The sequence below is a fragment of the Polypterus senegalus genome, chromosome 12 (genome assembly GCF_016835505.1).
Source record: "Polypterus senegalus isolate Bchr_013 chromosome 12, ASM1683550v1, whole genome shotgun sequence".
NCBI lineage: Eukaryota > Metazoa > Chordata > Cladistia > Polypteriformes > Polypteridae > Polypterus > Polypterus senegalus.
Window position 1 is genome coordinate 163,190,614 of NC_053165.1, and position 22,517 is coordinate 163,213,130.

At 42.4% G+C, this 22,517-nt stretch overlaps 1 protein-coding gene and 1 long non-coding RNA gene across 2 annotated transcripts in view; one reads left to right on the plus strand and one right to left on the minus strand.

Moving 5' to 3' along the window:
* Window positions 1-22,517, plus strand: part of LOC120540112 (D(2) dopamine receptor-like) — a 95,911-nt gene that overhangs the window by 22,149 nt on the left and 51,245 nt on the right. The window lies entirely within an intron of this gene.
* Window positions 268-22,517, minus strand: part of LOC120540113 — a 96,375-nt gene continuing 74,125 nt past the window's right edge. The window contains exon 3 of the long non-coding RNA XR_005635752.1: window positions 268-401. This is a non-coding gene — a long non-coding RNA (uncharacterized LOC120540113). The remainder of the gene's footprint in view (window positions 402-22,517) is intronic.

Below are 22,517 nucleotides of genomic sequence, written 5' to 3' on the forward strand. Positions count from 1 at the left end.
GTAAATGTGAAAGGCGCTCTAATATAGATAGGAAGTAAGTAGAGAGTAAGTAAGTTACTCTTGGACTGGACAGGCACTTTAAAACCCTCTAACAGAATGATAGACAGGAAAGACCCCATATGGCAGATTTAAACGACACATAAAAGAAGTGATAATAAGAAACACTGTGGAGAGTTGGGGTCCCGGCTGGGTAAACCCCATTTAATTAAAAGTACTCTGACTTGGTAGGGAACAGACAAGAATTTTAGGAAAAAGTCCCAGCCCTGTCACCTTCTGTCCCCAAGCGCTGCTCTGGCTGATGACCCTCTGGTGGGGCCGTCTATTCTGTAGTGTGGGGTGGAACAGGAGAAGCCCTGTGAGACTGGAGACGACATCCATTTGAAGGAAGGACATCCTTTGTCCTGAGAATGGAAACAGAAGGAAGAGTTAAGCACCTTCTCCAGTCAACCTCCCCACCCTGTGTCCCATTAAAGCAGCCCCTATAAAGCGTGAAGCTTTAAATAAAACACAGAACAACTTAAAGGCACTAAAAACAGTAATAGACAGATAGGAAAGACACCACATAGCAAATATAAAACACATCATATAATAGACAGCTAAATAGGAAAGGCGCTATATAACTTGGCAGTTGTGAATGGCGCTCTACAGTAGAATACAGACAGATACTGAAGCCATTGAGAGAAGTTTCAGCAGTTGACCGTCTGCCAGGTGTGCTCCTGTCTCTGTGTGCGTGTGTGTGTGTCTGTGTGTGTGTGTGTGTGTGTGTGTGTGTGTGTGTGTGTGTGTGCAGGTGTCCGTGTGTTTTGCTGGTTTACCGATCAAATATTTCAAGCCAGTTTTGCTCTATTTGACGACTTTAGACGCAGCACCATTTCCAATGAACTTCAGCTTAGCTCTGAGGGCAGAGTCTCTAATTGGCATCCGTATTTTTTGGACATCAAGAAGCTCGAGGCCACACAGCCACCTTCACCTGCATAACACCGTGAGTCTGGCGGACGGCTGGTCCGTCTTGAGATCGAATGATCTGCAGCGGACAGCACTTTCTTTTTTAACATCGGGTTCAAGGACGTGATGAAGAAAGCCTCGGAGGAAGGCTGAGAGTTGAAAGGCCCGCATCCTCCTTTATTTACAGCTCTTCTGGTCGATCTCCGTGAGTGCCATCTCCTTGTTAATGGGATGAGCCTTTTGATGTTTGGGTAGTAATTGAACGAGCTTACATTGGATACATTTAGGGCCAATCCCTGCGTCTTTTATGGCCTTCCATTAAGTGTTTCTTTTTTTACGTTCCTTTCAGGTCGTAATTCATGCAATAATTCAGATGGCATTTTCAGAAGTGGATTATGTGATGGGTGCCAAAGAACTCCATGCTGCTTAAGGAGCTAAAAATCCATTAGGAAAATATCACTGCTAAGAAAACAGATATTCAAGGATATGACCTCCCGGGATTTGGGATTTAATAAAATTATAAATAAATAAAATGAATTTGTGCCTTTGTACGTGACAGAAGAGGCTGAAGAAAGCTTTTCTGTGTCGTCCATCTCTGTGTGTTTAAGCCACCGAGAACATCAGCCGCCCAAGAGACGAGCCGCAGTCGTTCATCGGTTAACCCGTACAATCACAGATGGAAGACGCTGCATTCCTGGTCCTGCTCCCAAAATTTTAGCAAAAAATCAATCAAATCATTCTTGTTGTCTCGTGTCACCAGCGCCCCCTCATGGGCATTTATCAAGTACATACTGTATGTTGCAGTGAGAGTCAACAATGAGAAGTCCAAATGAAATGTTGGGGTGCCAACCGGGTCACCCCGTTTAGTAAAAATAATGGGCGCACAATGACACAAAACAGAACAAACATGGCATCTGCTTTTAGCCAAAGCGATTAAACTCTGAAGAGCAAGTCGGGTTTCAGGTTGGAGTTCCATCCCCAAGTGAGACGCCAACTGCTGGGAGCGTCTTGCCCGCTCTTCTCGTTCTTGGACCGGAAGGGGGTCACATGCCGTCATGCGGCTATGCCGCCACAGTTTGTGCGTGGTCATGTGACTGCATGGCTACGTCTAATTTGTGAAACGGAGCCATGTGATTATTGTTGCTACGTCTGATTGGTGAAACAGTCATGCAGTGGATCCACTGGCAGCTTCTCTCTGGCAAAAATATAGCGTATCTAATGGAAAAAAAGTATCGAGTCGAGTGTTGCCCAGTGTAGCGGAGTAAGAGCAGCGTTTCTTCTTCACAAATGTACTCAAGTAAAAGTAAAAAGTATGGTGCAGTAAAACTACTCTTAGAAGTACATTTTTTTTAAAAAAGTTACTCAAGTAAATGTAACTCATTACTACCCACCTCTGACCAAGGGGCACCTTTCCTTCCCATGACTGCTCGGTTTGGTCAGGTGGGCAGCTCTAGGAAAGTGTCCTTGTTGCTCCAAACCTCTTCCATTTAAGAATTTTGGAGACCACTGTGCTCTAGGGAACCTTCAGCTTTGGTAACCTTCCCCAGATCTGTGCTGCCACACAGCCCCATCTCTGAGCTCTGCATGGAATTCCTTTGACCCCAGAGCTTGACTTTGTGGGACCCTCTACAGACAGGTGTGTCCCCCAGGTCAGCCCCCGTACTACACTCTAGAACCTGCTTCTCCCATCGCCCTCCCTTATTTCCTTACACGACACGCGGTGGTCGATAAAAGGCGACACCGGATGTTCACCTTTCCCTTTCGTATCCCTGTAGGGTTGGTGTAATCGATCCCAGATGACGAAGGCCCCGTCCTCATCAATTGGTGAGCCTGTATGACTGTAGGGAGCCATTCAACAGAATTGAAACCAAAGGTGGACTCCAAACAAGATGTAGAAACTTCTCAACGATGATCAACAGAATGGGACACACCAACGCCAAAACAGAGGGGTCAGAATACTCGTGTGGATGTGATAGTTCAGTTTTTTCATTTCTACTGAATTTGTAGAAATTTCTGAACATCCTGTTTCCTTCTGGGACATTGAATGTTATTTGATGAGGGAAATGCTGAGTAGATTTTAGCATAAGGCTGCAACATAAGAGAATGTGAGATGATTGAAGGGGTCTGCCTACTTCCTGCTGCACGTGGCTAACAGATAAACTACCTGCTTTGATTTATTTCGGTTTTTTTTTAATTGCACCCATAGTTCTCTCTGGTCACAATTCAACGTTTGCTTTTCCATCCCCCGCCTTCACATACTGTTGTCCTCAATCTGCACACTTGCTCTGCTTCTCCTCAAGAGGCCCTCGTGCATGTTGACCACCTCCTCCTCCTCTTCTTCTTCTTCTTTGTCTCCATGAGTTGTCTTTGGAATGTTTACTCCTAAAGTGGCCATGCAGGACTTTTTCATCTTCTTCAGTGTCAGTGGTGGATTTAGGTATGGGTGCCAACTTCTAGCTGCCCATGATGGAATGGGGCATCTGCACCAAAAAATTCAGAACGGTGATTACAGCCTGAGCTGGTCAGTCATTTAGGTCCACCATTTGTGAAAATTAAGGAGTGCACGTGATAAGGATAAGGAGGAGTGGTGGCTCAGTGGCTTGGATCTGTGCTGGCATCTGGAGGGTTGTCAGTTCAAATCCCATTAACACTAGAATCCCTGAAGCCTGCGAAAAAACTTGTAATCCTGGCCTGGCTTCTTCTTTTTGGGCGCATACATTATCAGCATGGCACTGCCAGATCAAAACACTAGCATGGCGAATTGGTCACCTACTGAAGTGACTTTAGCTGCTGGTGGAACTCCCATTTTACTTTATGGTGCCAAGCAGAGCTGCATTGCAGTCTATTAGTTGGTGAAAGCAACGTGAAGAAGCCGTTTGTTGTTACGGTCCTGCCCTTGTCCAGTCTGATGGCGGTCACAGGACGTTTTATCTTTGATTATTCTGATCAGACATCAGCCACAGCGCTGCTTTTGTGAAAAGAATGGAGATAAACTTTGAAAACTCAGAGAGGGAGAGGCGAGTTTGTTGTACCGCGTGAACGTCACTGAGAGAATAAAACTGAATAATAAAAAAAACAAGCGCTAACTTTTATGAGTGGCCAAAATTTACAGTGGGCATTACAGACTCAAATCAAATGTACGTTTTTATGATGTTACCAGTAACGGCACACTGCTATAATGGTAACATGCAGTGAATACACTTGACTTGAGCATTCCTAGCTTTCCTCCTCTTTCTCTGTCTCTGTTTAGCATTCGTTTGCTCCGAGGTTGATGTGCTTTCTGAGCAGCTCGTCTCTTCTCCACCCTAGCGGCCCGCTTCTTCTCTTCTTCCGTCGCCATCTTTTCACGTTAAAACTGATTAAGTCAGTGTTTGTGTTGCAGTTACTTAGTACGTTTTGTTTAGTTGTTCACTTAAGCTGGCACTTAAGTCTTCAATCTGCCTCAAGAATGATTTAAGATATGAAGAGGTAGAGGAAGTGATGGTGAAGGTGGCAGGGATGAGAACGGCGCCTGTAAGCATGTGTTCTATGGCCAACCTGCTGGCCGCTGCCAAGAGTTGATTTTACAATAAAATATAATAAAAATAAAAAGAGGAATAACCTTGGAGGTCAACCATCACCCCGAAATCGGATAGTAGACGTCACGCAGTATTTGTGTACCAAATATCAGGTCAATCAGTCAAATGGTTTGTGAGCTACAGGTGATTTAAAATCCTGGACAGACAAACGAACAGCCACGGTAGCGTATTACATATAAGACAGTAATAATAACAGCAGCTCACTTCTCAAACCCGGGACCCTTGGGTTATAAGGCAGCAGCTCTTACCTCTGTGCTATCCAAGAATGCGTATCAACTTTCTGCCGATTGACATTTGAGGTTGAGTTTGTAACTCATTGACAGCATCATGTAAATTGAATGATTTCTTTTCTTTGGTGATATTCTTGAGTAAAAGCGTACGTGTGTATTTGATATTTGGACTACAGTCGTCACACATTATACACTTCACGTCATTATTAGTATAACATGGAAAAAGTTTCTGCTTTAGGCAGTATTTCTTGTATTTCTCGCATTTCTTATCATCCTACACTTACCCAGATCTTTGTAGACATGGAACGCACATGACATGCATGGATTCCAAAGAACGGAATGTTGTATTATTTACCTACAACTCCAGGCACCTCACACACAGATAAGGAGCCTTCAGCTGGGAGAGCTTTCTGCCCGCTAGCTGAGCTCCGTCAAGGCTGCTTGTTGCTTGTGCTAATTGACGCATTTACAACACAAAAGATGCTGATGGAGAGGTGCGAAGGGATTTAAGGAGGGCTGGGATTACAAGTTTTTTTCATAGGCTTCAGGGATTCTAGTGTTAATCCTAGAAGAGGTCCTACTCTGTGTGGCACTCAAAGCCCCTAACCTGCTGTACAATGGCTGACCCTGCTCTCTGACCCACAAGGTCATGTGAAAAGACAAGTTCCTCTCAGAGATTAACAAAGTATATCAAATCAAAGTCAGCATATTTTATGGGGAAAAAGTCGTGATGAAGAAAACAAAGAGGGTCGATACAAAGGATGAGCCTATCGTGAAAATCAAACACTAACCTCAAGAACCAGTAGAGGTGGGGGTCCAACACAACAGTAGAAAGTAGTCACATGTTATCGATGTGCTTTCATCCAAATCTCAAATAGAGAAGAAATTCTTGTGCCAACCTTTATACCGTTGCACATGATGATGTCACCATTCATGTATTCCCAAAGGATTGTGGGAAACTGCCATAACAACAGAGCGTGCTGAAACTCTCAATTTTCATCCAATAACTAAACAGAATGGCGCCAACAATGATGGTAAAAATAATAACTAATAACTAATATGAAAAGAACTAAATCACAGAACCAGGGGGATTGAGAAGCCCCCCAAAATGAAACATTTTGGATTTTTATATTTATTAGTAAAAAAACTAGGAAAAAATAAAGAAGACTGCAAATCATAACAGAAAGGTGTACCACGTGGCGGGTTTACTCAGCCAAGTTTTATTTGGGAGCCATATCTGGGGGAAATTTATTCACAGAGCAGTCCTGCAGTTTATTCCACCCTGGGCAGCACCGGGGGTCCTTCTTAGTAAAAAAACAACTGTTATAAGGTGTCGATTTTGCTGATAGATTTTCATTTTGCAGATAGAAATAATGCAAAGTTGTCACTTTTTATGTAATTGTTGATTCCTTCTCTCTTTCTGCTGAAGGACCCCCCTGGAGAGCACTGATGTCATTTCCAGTCCACAGTACCGGACCCCCACCTCTTCCAACTCTGTCGATACATAACGAGACAAGTGAGCGTTTATTAGAGAACCGGCACCTATGAGAGACACGGCTCCTCAAACAAAGTGAAAATCTAATCGATGGACCCTGATAGTCCAAGCTTGTCAATTTCATTCTTCTACATGCCTTTACCATTAAACAAGGATTAGCTGTGGAGACCCCCATACATTTACCTTGTCATTTTGTCTCGTTTTACAACATACACAGTACAGCAACTGTGACTAAAACATCTCTGTTGATCTAAAAGTAGCGTCACTGAGCTCGGGTATAACAAGACCTCGAAATAGGACAACAATCTCATAAAGAGTCTCATTACATTAAAAGACCCGACCACTCCATAAGTAGAAAAGTGTGCCACATTAACCACTTGCCAACCCAACAAAGTTATGTTTGCCTTCTCTTCATGTAAAGCTTGGACTGTTGAAACATTTTGTAAACACAATGAACAAGGAAAGTGAAGGATTTCAGTATTCAAGACCGGTGTTTCCATTAACAACTGATAACAAGATTAAGAAAGATTAACTAGCGGGACTGGAGGAAATTGTATGGAAACTATTTAACAATGTTGTTGAGAATTTTATTAGCAACTACAGAACACCAGAGTACTTCCAACTGGTCAATTAAAGCATATAAATCATGAAGTGCAACATGTTGCTGAAGATTCTCTTTTTTTTTTTGCATTCACACTAATCTTGTTGCCGTCAGTAATGAACATGGAGAACATTGCAACGATGGAAAAGCAGGTTCAGGACAAGTGGACTCCATCAATGCTGACCAACTGAATCGAGACGCATCAGATGTGGAGTGCAAATGAAAATCAGCAGCAAAACATCTGGAGCTCAGCTGAACTAAAGCATCATTAAGCGATTAAACACTCCGAATTCAAAGTTAAGTTCATGTTTCTCCAATTTCTGACCTTCTCCTGTCAATATGAAATTACATTTGCGTTGAGCTTGACGCTCCCCATCTCAATCACCAACAGGTTTGAAAACGCGTTGCCCTGCCTTATACTCCTAACTTGCTCTGCTGCAGACTCTCCTGTTAAATCCTCATAATCTGAAGTTTCTGCTGGTAAATAATTAAATGAGAGTCGCCATAAATAATTAAGTAATGCAAAGGGCATCCTTCTACAACAAAAAGGACTACATGCAAATTTTAAATTGAATTACTATTAAAGCAGAGTCTCCATATACAGTTTAAATTAAATCCCATTCGCCAAAGGCATGGCCCCCAGAAGAGGCAGAACACGCTTTTAATTAAATCATAACCCACAAAAAATGAGGTATCCATTACAATAATAAGCAGGAGGTCAGAATGTAGCTGTTTGCGTAAAATAAGCTGAATTATTGTAGTTATTATAATTACTAATCTAGCATTCGTTAAATTATTAATCAAATTATTTTAACAAGCTAAATTATTGAAACAGGGATCTGTGACACCTCATAATGGCACCAGAATTATGTTTCCAGTTTCAGGAAAGCCTGTCGAAAAATCTGAAAAGCAGCTAACATAACAGCTCATAACATTTATGGCTCTTCTGAGGATGAGACGATTTACTAACGTTTCGCCATGACGCCATTTTGTTCTATTTGGCTGCCATCTTTTGACATCATTTTGCATCTCCTTGGTGACATTCCCAGAGTGCCGCAGAGTGTACAACGTCGCTGGTGTCACTGGAGCCGCGGTATTTAGGTCACCCTGAGCATTTCATGGGTATCACAGTTTGACGTACTTAGTGACTTCTAAAAGACTGCTTGTGTGATTTCCTGGCTCTCAAATCCCTTCTGGTCCTTCTGACCGTTGATTTTTGTCTACGATTGACTTCAGGTTAGTTTTGTTTTGACTTTGCGTCTCTCCCAATCACATCTTTTCTACTGCTGCCTCTTGCGAGTCAGTACACTAAAGCCGATGTCACATTACGTTACTTGTAGTCATAGGTTATGTCAGACTTGCTTATTGCTGATCCTCTCAGCAGATTACGTCAACTAACACGATAGTTAAATGTCAAATTATGTGACTATGTGCCGACTATCTAGTAAAGTTGTGCTTGCCTCTTTTTCAGACAAGCAATAACGTGCTGCTTGACACAATTGGTGCTGTACGAAGGGTTAACAGTTATGGCAAGTTCAACCTCAATCTCGGCCCTTTTCTTTTTTTTCCCATTCTATTGTGATACATAAAACACGTACCTAAAATCTTGTTGCTCCTCAGTACCGTTGGTCAGTGAAATTCACTAACGTGCTATTCACAGCAAATTTCCCAGTTTTCACTGACATTGTTCACTGAATTTTTCCTTGAAATTCACTGGGTGGCTGCTTTAGGTGAATTTTTTTCCCAGCTCCCCATGATGCTTTGCAACCCTGGTGTGACATCACAGAGCAGTAACAGCCATGTTGGATGGAGATGACACTACCCTATATGTGCTTACTGCCCAAATTGCATCACTCAGGCGTAGAGCTTCACACTTGCGTACTGTGATTGTAGTCCACCTCACGCTTTGTGAAAGCATGAAAAATGAACGGCAAATACACAAATACGTGATGTCACTGCCTGATTGGTACTTCAGCTGGATTTGCATGCAATATTTTCATTTGAGCGGTGCATTAGCTGACCAAAATAAGAATATTATGAAAAGATTTTGTTTCTGTGCATAGATTTGTCAAACGTTGTGTCTTCGCTGCTGGATTAAATCATTACGTTTAACGTTCAATGGAAAAATCTAATAACTGCAATTTTTTCAAAATTGAATTTTTTTTCAGTTTATGGAGTTAAGAGGTCTTTCCTGATGTTATAAGGTAGTGATGGCCAAATATGTCCTCATTTCAGCTACAGCACATGTGAAGAAGCTCATATTGTACACAAGTACTCTACATACTGTAAGACAAAAACCTATTATTTACCATCTATATAAAATGAATTGTTGTGCGATGTCCCTTGTACTTTGTGGGTGGCGCCCCAGGAGGCGGGGCCACATTGATGTCCCCACTGAAGGACCGCCCACAGCCTTTATCTACCATCTACCTGCCTGGTGCAGATCCTTCAGCGGTCCTTTGAAGTTCATTTACTGGAATTTGTTGGATTTTTTGGCTTATTGGACTTTTTGCTTCTATTCTTGCTATTTGATATTTGGATTCTACATGGAGATTTGTTCACTTCTGTTTGCCTTTTTTAATTTGGAGTTTCTGAATAAATACTGTACTGCCATTTATAGAGATTCTGTCCTTTCTAGCGAAAGCTTTTTTAGGTCCTTTCCCTAGAACGGCAGTTTGGAATATTTTATAGATTTTTGGACATTATAAGAGTTAGCTTGGAATTTTGGAAGTCGGTTCCTTATTTTGGGCCTAAGTAGGCCGAATCCTGCCTGTGGAGTGGGGAAGTCAGACTGCTTGACCTGAGGCCAATTCTAGGCAGGCTGGGAAGGCCTGGCCTGGCTTGTGGGGCCATTAGTGGGCTTCACCCCCTTTTTGTTAAGGAGTGGACTGACGCCATAGCAATAACAACATTTATTTCTAGAGCACGTTTTCATACAGGTAAGTGGGCCTAACTGTACAAATGATGAGCTCAAAGTGCTTTACAAGATGAAGAAAGAAAAAATATATACAAATAAAATTGGGCAAAGCTAAGTTACAAAGAATAAAGTAAAGTAAAGGTCCGAAGGCCAGGAAAAAAACAAAAACTCCAGAGGGCTGGAGAGTAAAAAAACAAAATCTGCAGGGGTACCGAGGCCATGAGACCACCCAGCACCCACTAGGCATTCTACCGAACATCGGTGATCTCGATCAACACGCCTCTAACCCTGTATTTCGACTTTTGTCGATGCTCACCTTGAAAGCGTCAAGTCAATTGCAGTGTGTGACTAATTCTAAGATTGTTTCCAACCGCTCATGCTGATTAGCCCAAGGTTAGTGGCATTTTAGCAGATTTAATAATATAATAATAATAATAATAATAATAATTCTTTCCATTTATATAGTATTTTTCTCACTACTCAAAGCACTTCAGTGATTGGGGAGCCACTTCAACCACCACTAATGTGCAGCACCCACCTGGTTGATGAGATGGCAGCCGTTTTTGCGCCAGGATGCTCACCACACATTAGCTGTTAGATGGTGAAGGACTGAGAGACAGTTAGCCAGCTAGAGACGGGGCTGACTCTGCCATGGTGACACTTTAGCCAGGATACTGGGATACACCCTGCCCAGGGATCTTTAATGACCACCCAGAGTCAGGACCTCTGCTTTACGCCTCATCTGAAGGACGGCGTCCTTTTTACACTACGGTGTCCCCTGTCACTGCGCTGGGCCATTGGCATCCACATTCAGACCACAGGATAAGCACCCCCTGCTGGCCTCACCAACACCTCTTATAGCAGCAACCCAAGCTTCTCCTAGATGGCTTAGCTTCAGGTAGATGCCCTCTTCTGAAGATCAACAAATCAACCCAATAGCCAACTCTTGTATTGGCGACACTGTGCAGAAAAGATGGCGGCTGACAGAGCGAGAGCTCACTTTTTGTCACCAGGTAGCCCTCCACTCGCAGTGTTCAGAGACATTCTCTGCATGGCCAGCTAATGGAGGTACTACTTAGCAGACGCTGGAAGGAGACCCCTTCTGAAGCAGATGTGGTGGGTTTGCAGCGGACCACCAGCATTGCAAATGTTCAAACTGAGACGTTTGGTGATGTGAGCCCACAGCATTTCATGAAATTAGTTGGATAGGATTGGAGCGTGTTGTTGTCCTCGTCCGAAGTTCTGTTCTTCTTACTATTAATAACTCACTGGCAGCGTGTCCTTCACTTCATAAATCAAAGGCTGAAGGCTGCCATGCCTTTCTTATACCCCATGAAGTTAGCGATTTTGAATTGAATTCTTTCTAGAGACAAATACATCCCCTGAGATCTCTGCAGGAACACTCTGGGAAACTCTTAAGGCCTTCTTAAGAGGACAGATTATCTCATATCTTTCCCACAGAAATAAACCAAGCTAAGAAAGTAGCAGAGATAAAAAGCGAAATTACTAAAATAGATGAAGAACATGCCAGACTACCAAGCGAGACTCTACATAAGAGGAGGCAGGCTCTACATTCAGAATTAAACCTCTTGACAACTAAAGAAACCGAACAACTAATTTACAAATCCAGACATCATTATTATGAACATGGAGAGAAAGCTAATAAGCTTTTAGCGCAACAAATTCACAAGCAAGAAGTGCAACGCAATCTCGTAATTACTAACACGAATGGAGATAAAATCATCGAACACAAAAATATAATGTGCACTTTTAGAGACTACTATAAATCCCTATATACTACTGAGTTTAAAGAAGACAATATACAATCTAATGCATTTCTGGATAAATTACAGATACCACAAATTGACGCTATTAGTGTGGAGGAGCTCGATAAACCTCTGTCATTATCAGAATTACTGGATGTTATAAAGTCACCCAAGGTGGAAAAGCAGCAGGCCCTGATGGCTACCCTTCAGAGTTTTACAAGAAATTCTCCGCTCAGCTAGCTCCCGTCCTATTAGCAACATTTACAGAAGCCAGAGATAACCAATCTCTTCCACAAACCTTTCGCCAAGCACTAATCACTGTCTTTCCAAAACAAAATAAGGACTTATTACAATGTGCATCATACAGACCAATTTCACTTCTGAATAACGACGTTAAAATACTCTCTAAAATCATAGCTAGAAGGATGGAGAAAGTGCTCCCTCATAATATCACAAGACCAAACTGGATTTATTAGGGGCCGACACTTATCTTCAAATCTTCGACGCCTGTTTAATGTAATATACTCACCAACTAAATCAAACACCCCAGAAATATTATTATCATTGGATGCAGAAAAGCATTCGACATGATTGAATGGAAATACCTTTTACTATTTTGGAGAAGTTTGGGTTTGGCCCAACATTTGTGCATGGATTAAATTACTGTATACTAACCCAGAAGCTTCAGTTTGCATCAATAACATTTGCTCAGACTACTTTAAACTAGAACGTGGCACAAGACAAGGATGCCCTTTGTCACCACTGCTGTTTGCAATTGCCATTGAACCACTGGCAATACATTGTCGAAATACTGATCAGATAAAGGGGATTAGCAGAGAAGGACTGGAACAGAAAATCTCATTATATGCAGATGACATGGTACTGTATATATCGGACCCAGAAAATTCTGTGCCTGCAGTCTTAGCAGCACTCACAGAATTTCAAAAGCTCTCTGGTCTCAGAATTAATCTGAATAAAAGTGTACTCTTTCCGTGAATTCGCAGCATATAATATTAGATTAGACACCCTTCCTTTTATCATTGCAGAACAGTTTAAATACCTCGTAAACATCACAAGTAAACATAAAGCTCTTTATCAAAAAATTTCGTCGCCTGTATGGAAAAAATTAAACAAGACTTGCATAGATGGTCAACCCTTCATCTCACACTAGCTGGAAGAATTAACACTGTTAAGATGAATATTCTTCCTAAGCTCCTTTTTATTTCAAAACATACCAATATACATTAATAAATCGTTCTTTAAGCAATTAGATTCAACAATAACCTCATTTATTTGGAATTCTAAACATCCACGCATCAAAAGAGCGACCCTACAAAGACAAAAGGCAGAAGGCGGCATGGCTCTACCTAACTTCCAGTTTTATTACTGGGCGCAAATATACAGTCGATAAGAACCTGGACACAAATAGAAGAACATACACAGGCATGGACCGCAATAGAAGTAAAATCCTGCAGTACTTCTTTGTATTCCTTGCTTTGTGCTCCAATAAACACACGCTATCGGCAATACACTAATAACCCAATTGTGCTCCACTCACTTAGAATCTGGAACCAATGTAGAAAGCATTTTAAGACGGAGAAGCTTCTTTCTGTGGCACCCTGCAAAAGAACCACCTCTTTCAACCCTCACAAACATATGCAGTTTTAATATCTGGAAAAATTTGGAATTAACTTGCTTAGAGATCTTTATATAGACAACGCCTTTGCATCCTATGAACAATTACATTCCAAATTTAACATTCCAGCTACAAATTTCTTTCACTATCTTCAAATCAGGAACTTTGTTAAACAGAACCTTCCAGATTTTCCTCATCTTGCACCCTCATCCACGCTGGAAAAATTATTGCTCAATTTCAAGGAGTTAGACTCCATCTCTACAATATATAAAATCCTTTTACAATCCCTTCCTTTCAAAGATCCAAGAGGACACTGGGAAAATGACCTCTCAATTAATATATCAGAAAAGGAGTGGAAAGTAGCAATGCAGAGAATTCACTCAAGCTCCATATGCAAAGCATACAATTATACAACTCAAAATTATATATCGAGCACATCTGTCTCGACTAAAACTCTCCAAAATGTTTCCAGGGCATGATCCAACCTGCGAACGTTGCAACCAAGCCCCAGCCTCACTAGGTCACATGTTCTGGGCCTGCACCAAATTAACATTATTCTGGACAAAAATTTTAATTACCTCTCAGACAGTCTTGGACTCACAATCCCTCCTAACCCATTAACAGCTGTGTTTGGGGTTCTTCCAGAGGGTCTTAAAGTGGAGAAAGACAAACAAATTGTGATTGCATTCACTACACTGTTGGCACGCAGACTTATTCTGATAAACTGGAAGAACCCAAACTCTCCTCTTTAAGTCAGTGGGAAACTGATGTGTTATATTATTTAAAATTGGAAAAATCAAATACTCAGTTAGAGGATCTGTGCAGACTTTTTCAAAACATGGCAGGATCTAATCAGTAATATTTTGAAATGATTTTATAAAGCACAGAGAATTTGTTGATTTAGGTATTTTTAAAAGCCTTAAATTTTACACGCTTGGCTTGCTCTCTCTCTCAAGGGTGGGGATCGATCTGTTCTTAGCATAATTTTTTTTTGTAAAACTTGATTGCTATGTATTGATTGTAATAAAATTAATAAATAAATAAAAAAAAAAAAAAAATGAAGTTAGCGATTTTGGGTTACTGGCTGGGTGACTGAGATTCGTCGCAGGGGAAAATGCTGTGTGAGCATCAAAGCCGCTCTCTCCATCTCAGCCTCCATCATTTGCCACTTCCTGCCAATGGCTGCTCTGTTTGTGCAGCTTATTCCTCCCTGTATGAAAGAACAAAAGAATTTGATCAAATCTAATGGGATTTTTAATTAAATAGATGAAAGATGGCATCAGGAGGTAATGAATAAACAGACATGGCTAACACAATGGCAGCCCCTGCCATTTCAAGCTTCCTGTCCCAACTTCCAGAAGGGCCCTCGTTCACTGCATGCACCGTCGCTCCTCTCGTCTCCCTTTGTCTTCGACCCTTGAGCTCCAGAGACACATTTATCAGGAGTAATTAAAAATGTCATTAAGGAGGACTGCACCTGCAACGAACGTCGAGCCGAGTACACGCTGCAACAACGTTTGGCTGTAATCCGTGACATTTCGTTTCAAATAGAGCCGCTGCAGCTACCCGAGTAAAACGTCATTGTCACTTTTAGCCCCATTAAATAGTGAAGGAGCAAAGACTACTCACCACAAACAATGGATATCTGAAGATCAGTGAGAATTGTATTTCATTCATTTATTCTTCGCTATCCTTCTCTTAAAAAAAATGGTTGTGCAGGGAGATTCACTGGAAGGGGGGCGAATATTCTGTCGTAACTCCTGTTAGGGTGAAGCAATCCGAACCAAACAGATCTGCTCTCTACCTTCACGTACGTGTAATCGATTGCATTACATGTGGCGCTGGAAGTGGTTTCCGTTTTCTGTCTAACACACTTCAACACGGCGGCGCTCCATGTTCCTGAACGTATCAACAAGCGTCTTGGTGGGAACGGCAGCAATTTCATGTTGGATGTTTTCCTTCAAATCTTCCACGGTGTTCCACACTAATAGACTTTTCCTTTGAGCAGACCCTAAAGGAAGACGTGTGGTGGTGTCACATTTGGTGACTGTGGTGGCCAAAGCCCCTTTAAAATCCCCCTGTTGCCAAAAGATTTCTTCCGTGCTCCTTGCCGATGTGTGACATGTTGCTCCATCATGCTGGAAGTCACCTTCCAATAACTCAAGATCATCCAGTTGATTCTGACATCGCTTAAATGAATTGGTGACCACCATGAAGACATGCTGCTCAATACTGTACACCACCATCCTGATGAGGTGACTAAGTGAAGGGGTACGAGCGCCCAGAAGTTGCAAACGGAGGTTAAAAGCTGTGACGGCTGTCCGGTGCCCACCTCATCGCTCCGACGCGGGGCATCCGGCTTGTTTGAAGCTCCGTATACTGAGGAGGACACCATTGCACGTTGTTTCGTTCAGATTTCTTTGTCCTAGCGAGAGTTGTTACAGGATATTCAGGGCCTCTTTTGAGTGAATCTCGCTGTACCTTTGACATCCTCTGATGCGCCTGTTTAGATATTCACACAGATACCAGCTACCCGCTTGGCATTGCACCCTCACACATCTATGACGGGACAGTTACAGGGCTGTCAACCAGAGTCACACTTCACTCATGTTCCATTCCATTATTCTTATGACATCTCAAAATGGTAGAGAAGTGGTAGGACCATCATTCCCCAGACCCCTGCAGCTGGCCCTAGGACCCTTATCTTCTCCATACCTTTTCCTCTTAGCTTGAGCCAGGACCTCTCTTGTTCTGCCACCTCTGCAAACTCCCTAATCGATTTCCTTAACCGTAGTCTGGTAACACTCCGGGACTTCACCCGATGGAGATTTCGATGAAGCCTCCGCAACTGACTTCAGCAGAATAGATGGTTGTCTTCCAATCCTGTTTCCCTACTTGAGCGAGGGGGCTAACATTTCCCAGTTTCTTTGAAATGTTGTGTTTGCATGGATCAGAGTTACTGCAAATATACGCAATGTGATGGACTGCCGGCATTTCAGTCTGGCCGGTGTGTCCCTGAACAGAAAGAAGGAGGGAGACCAGGCTTTTTAGGATACTGCCTTCCCCGGGATGCTAGATGGCAGCTCCCCTAGACGGAAAAGGTTCCCCAGATTCCTTCAGGGCATCATGGGACATGGAGTCTGTTTCTTCAGCCCTGTTGGATACTGTGGGTGCCGCCAGGGGGAGCTCACAAGGAACCTGGGGATTCCTGCTGTTATTATGACCTGGAAGTACTTTGGAGGCACGAGGATGGAAGTCCGTAGTACTTCCGGGCTACTTGAGGAAGGATGATGTTGTGTTTGACCTTTAGAAGGAACTCCACAATTCTCCAATAATTACAAAATAAACAATAATCAATAATCCCAATAATCCTCCACTGCCAGCAGCTTTGTCATCCAACCTCCCAACTCCGGCTCCTTTGCTGGGTTTTCACCAGTCCTTTCAATAGTCCATGACCTGGAAGTGTTCCTTCTCTTCTTCTGAGTCAAATGCCACATCATCCTTCCTCAAGTAGCCCGGAAGTACTCTGGGCTTCCGTCCTCGTGACTCTGGAGTACTTCCGGGTTGTCGTAACAGTAGGAGTCCCCAGGTTCTTTGTTAGCTTCCCCTGGCGGCACCCAATAGGGCTGAGGAAACAAACTCCATGTCCCAGGATGCCCTGAGTGAATCTGGGGAACTGCCACCTAGCGTCCCGGGGAAGGCAGTGCCCTGAAAAGGCTGCCTTCTTCCATTCTTTTCTTTTAGTGCCGTCCCGGACGGACTGAACCGCTGGCCGTCCCTCACGCCTGTCAGGTCAGAATGTCTGTTTTTACAATGAACTGTGGAAATGCATAAACTAATGTGCACACCCAGCCATGGACTCCAAAAGCACTTCCACAACTGTCCACTAGAGGGGATATCACCATCAAACCATGACTAGTAATGAGGGCAAGCACCAAAAATTAAAAAAATAAAAAGTTCATTTTTATAGAAAATGTCTCACCATGAAGCTCCAAAGAGAACAAAACGTGTAAAGGAGTCGCCAACACGACAATCCAAGGCAAACAGACTCCCAGTACAATTATGAAGTTGAAAAAAACAGAGCGCGGGTTCAGAAATCCAGTAAAAACATAAGCATAGCACAAAGGGGAATAACTCACAACTCTGAAGTGCATTCAGGACAAGCCGTCAAGAACTGTGGGAGACCCTCTGGATTTATAGGACGGAGGGAAGTTCCTGGTGAGGCAATGCCTCTGGCTGGACCACTCACAAAACATGTGGAACATAACATGGGCAGCTTATATACACAGAGAAAACCCAAAAATAAAGAAAGATGCACTTAATCAATATAAAAAGAATCAAAAATGAACAAAAGAGACATCAAACCTAAATTTGAACCCCAGCCTGGGATGGAATCTTCTCTGAGACATGACAATGAGGGAATCCTGTCGACTACGCCAAAATGTAATCACATTAAGGAAAAGACTGAGAACCTCTGCTGCCATGTTTGTACCAACTGGCTCAATAAAGGAAAGTCACAAAAGGAGACGAGCACACAAACTGCTGCTGGGGTTCAAATCCTGTGAGGCAGCAGCAGCAGCCATCAAGTGTGATACTGCAGGTGAACTCCAAGCGTAACGTGCTGTTCTTCAACTGAGAGTGTCCATTAATTTCTGGCAGCCTTAACCGCCCTGCATTTATGATAAAAGGATGCCATTCTGTGTTTACGGGGCTGTCATCATTTTTTTTAGGCGCTTTGTCAGCTTTATTCATGTTTGCCCTGTCATTTTTTATTATCATCGGTGTCTGTTTGTTTTTGCAGTCACACCTCTGCAAGTCCTTGGAAGGAAATCAAAGATGGAATGAACGCTACGTGGACGTTTGCTGATCCGCTCTTTAGATAAGAGTAGTCAAGTGAAGAAGCGTCCTCTAGTTTGACCAGAGACCAATACATTACTGTCACATTTCAAACGAGTCGATTGTAACTTTAGGGATCACGTAAACCTTTGCGGGCCGTTATCGCTGGGCACCATGTAATTTAATTCTTTTGACGTTTTATTACTTATGAAGAGTGCGATTGCACTTCCTCATAGTGTCCCACAGCCAGTTATCATCTGGTTCTTTAGATGTCTTTCTGGGTTTTCCTTCCATGAAAACGTGCATACTTGGCAATCTGGTGATTCCTAATTGGCTCTGTGTGAGTGTCGAGGGCTGCAATGAGGACACAGAGAAAACACGCCAACTCCTCAGAGAAAGTGACCGGACTGGCCACCTCTGCTCTGCCAGAAGGTGAAAAACATCAGGCTGCTAGGTTAATATTAAAGGACTAGAAGGTGAACTTGTGTCAAAACTGGGAGATCACCAAACAAAATACATAGGAAGACTTTCACTTTGAAGCACAAAAGGGAGCCCCCCAAAAATTGTACACAAAAGGCCATCCCCAGGAAGCCTGGCCCCAAACTCAAACGGAAGTTGTTCTGCTGGACAGGAGAGCATTGGATATTAATGAGCAACCAAATAAAAGAATAGGCCAAAAACAGAAATGAATCAAATACCAGGCAATCAAAAAACACAATAACCAAACTGAAATTCATAATTCATAATGAAAGTCAAAAAACAAGAGCAAAAGATCTAAGCCTGAAAGATCATTAGGAACAAAGGACTTAACAAAGGCAAAGGTTTTTGATTTGAATTTATAAACTCAGACGAACAAATAACCTTGCAGGTGAACTTTTACCCCAACACGTCATGATTGGCAGATCACAACCTTGAAGGACACGCCCACAACAACAATGCAGCTGCTGTCTTAACAATGGGATGATGTCACCGGTAAATAATCAAAGCGGCAGCTGAAAGAGTCCAAGTAAAATGACAAAAACAAAACTAAGGTAAGAAACTAATGTCACCACAAGAATCCTTGAAGTGCAAAGCCCCAGATTTGAGTGCTAAGGAACTGAAAAAGAGCAACAAAAAGATAAAGGAACTGAGAATTTAATAACAGTGCTATCATGATATCTTGCAAGATGCCAGGGTTTGTGTGAGGCCTTCGAAAACCCACAAGAGAGAGGACCACCAGCAGCCCCTGGCTTGTAAAGAGCAAAGCCACAATACATTTTTATAAAGGGTGTCATCAAATGAAAGGGAAAAAACTAATTCACCAGAGAAATGTTGGGGTGCCAAACAGGTTGCGACCTTTTAATTATTAATAACTTCAAAAGTAACAGGTGCTCGATGGCACTAAACAGAAAGGGTAAGGCAATATCACCTGAAAAACTGCTATATAATAAATCAGAGCAGAGATCGCACTTGTTAGGTCGGAAGAACCATCTGGTGGTCTGCTTGTCCTGCAAAGAGATTTGACCCCCAACCCGGTCTTGATAGTCACTGGCCCAGAAGGGGCAAAGTCAGCTGCATTCACTGGGTGGCTTCTCTGGGCAGTGGGTGGAAAAAGAGACAACATCATCAGCGACAGCGCCCCCTTGTGTTCCAGGGTGGTAGTGCTTACCTCTGATGAGCGCGGCATGCATGACAAAGGGAATTTATTGCAAGAAAGGAAAAAATGCAACAAACCGTTTAAAGAGCAAAAATGTATATACATGTATATAAAAAAAATCCAAGGTAAAAATGTTCCAAATTAAAATCCATTAGAATAATGAGAACTGGACCAGAAATACAAAGAAGAAAGCAATATTTACAAGAACAGACAAAAACCAATCGAATGAACCGCACTGGACTTCAGTTCCCAGCCTGCTTTTTTTAGTACCTTTTAATGAATTTATTAACAGCAAGTAACATTCCATACAAGCAAGTCAAACGTAACAAAACTAAATTCAAATCCACCGCCACCCTTGAGAAAGAGAGGAAGGCCAACAGCCTGAACAAAACTGTTAAGAGTAGTAAAGAGAGAAAGGAGTCTTCCCCCCAATTTAAATGCTTCTTCTAAAATGTTATTGATGAGAGCCTGCCAGGTTTTAAAAACGTTTTGCAAAGACCCTCTAAGTGAGAATTTGATTTTCAAATAGTGTATAACATCAGTGACCCGCTGACTTAACAGAGCTGAGTTAGGATTCTTCCAGTTGAGCGAGACAACGCGTCAATAGTGAAGTTAAGGCAGTTACAGTTTGCTTGTCCTTCTCTACTTTAAGCCCCTCTGTGAGCCCACCAGACACACACAGCTGTTAGTGGATTAGGAGGGATTGGCACTCCAAGGTTGTCTGAGAGGCATTTAAAGATTTTGGTCCAAAATGATGCTAATGTGGTGCAGGCCCAGAACTTGTGGCCCAGAGAGGCTGGAGCTCGATTGCAACGTTCGCAGGTTGGATTTTGCCCTGGAAGCATTTTTGGACAATTTTGAACGAGACAGATGCGCTCGGCAGATGATTTTAAGTTAAATAATTGAATGTTTTGCACATATGGAGCTCGAGTCCATTCTGTTCATGGCTGTTTTTCTGTAATGTTGAGTGAGAGACCCTTTTCTCACTGTACTCTGGGATCTTTGAAAGGAAAGGACTTTAAAATGGTTTTATATATTAGAGAAATGCAGGCTGAGTCCCCAAGACTGATCAAGATCTCTTCTGGAATAGAAATATGTGGGAGATGAGGAAAAGAAGGCAGACTTAGTTTAGCAAAGTTTCTAATTTGGAGATTGTGGGCAAACTGTGTTGACAGGAGACTACATCGGGAGTGTAACTGTTCAGACTGCGAAGACATTATTTATATAGAAATCTCTAAATGATTTAATCCCATTCATTTTTCAAACATTAAAAACTGTACAAGTTTCAGAGGGTGGAAAAGATGATTATCATGTAGAGGAGCCACAGATAAAAACTTCTCTATCTTGAAGTGCTTCCTACATTGGCTCCATATTCTGAATGAATGAAGCACAATTGGGTTGTTAGCATATTGGCGATAACTCGTACTTATTGGGGTACAAGGCGAGGGATTTAAAGACGTACGTCAGGAGTTCAGTTCTATTGCACATCAGGCCTGTGTGTGCGCATATATTTGTGTCCATGTCCAGGTTTTTATAGCTTATATGTTTGCTGCCCAGTAATAAAACTGAAGATGAGGTAGTGCCAGGCCACGTTCTGATTTAGGTCTTTGTAGGGTCACCTTTTGAACGCGGAGGTGTTTTGAATTCCAAATAAATGAGGTTATGATTGAATCTAATTTATTAAAAAAGTGATCTGTTAATGTATATGGGGATGAAATAGAAACAGAGGCTTAGGGAGGATATTCATCTTCACAATGTTAATTCTCCCTACCAAAGCAAGATGGAGGGTTGACCAGCTATGCACGTCTTGTTTAATTTTTCCCAGGCAAACAGCAAGATTTTGTTGTAAGAGAACTTTATGTTTACTTGTGTTGTTGACCCCTCGGTATTTAAACTGACCTGCGATGATAAAAGGGGACGAGTCCAATCTAATGTCGTTAGCTAGAGAATTCACTGGAAAGAGCACACTTCTGTTCAAATTCACTTTGAGTCCAGATATCTTTTGAAATTCTGCTAGTGCAGTTAGCGCTGTAGGCACAGAGTTTTGTGGGTCAGATATACAATACAATTTATTTTTTGTGTAGCCTAAAATCACACAAGAGGTGCCACAGTGGGCTTTAACAGGCCCTGCCTCTTGACAGACCCCCAGCCTTCTTAGAAGACAAGAAAAAACTCCAGAAAATAAAAACCTTAGTAGGGAAAAAAATGGAAGAAATCTCCGGAAAGGCAGTTCAGAGAGAGACCCCCTTACCAGGTAGGTTGGGCGTGCAGTGGGTGTCAAAGAGAAGGGGGTGGTCAATACAACACAATACAATACACAGAACAGAACAGAACAAATCCTCAATACAGTATAAAAATAAACATTTTAGAAGTACAGAGTAGAATGTGACAGTAGATGATATCCCATAATATGATTTGGATTTGTTCAGAGTCCTGGAGACCTCAGCCATCACGCTGCCTCACACTATTGGCCATTCCACAGCTGAAACAGCGCTAATCCGATGAAAGGACCCCTCTACCCCACGATTCCTGAGATCCTCCATCAGGAATGACTTTGGCAGGTGGGCCGTGGGCACCAAGTGCCACATTTGAGTGTTGAGAAGAGAAACAGAATAGGCGATGGTTAGGAATAAATTCTAACTCTCGTGTTACTTATGTTTTAGTTCTAATGACAGTCTGTACAGTTAATCAGCAGCTCTAGTCAGGGTGTGCTAAACTGAAGTCGTGAGTCCTCAGCTAGGATGTGAAAGCTGAGACTGAAGGGGCATCTCTTATAGTAGCAGGCAGACCACTCCACAGTTTAGTGGGGTCCTGTAACTAAAAGCTCGACCTCCCACTGTTATTTTATTAATTCTTGGAATCCTAAGCAGACCGGCA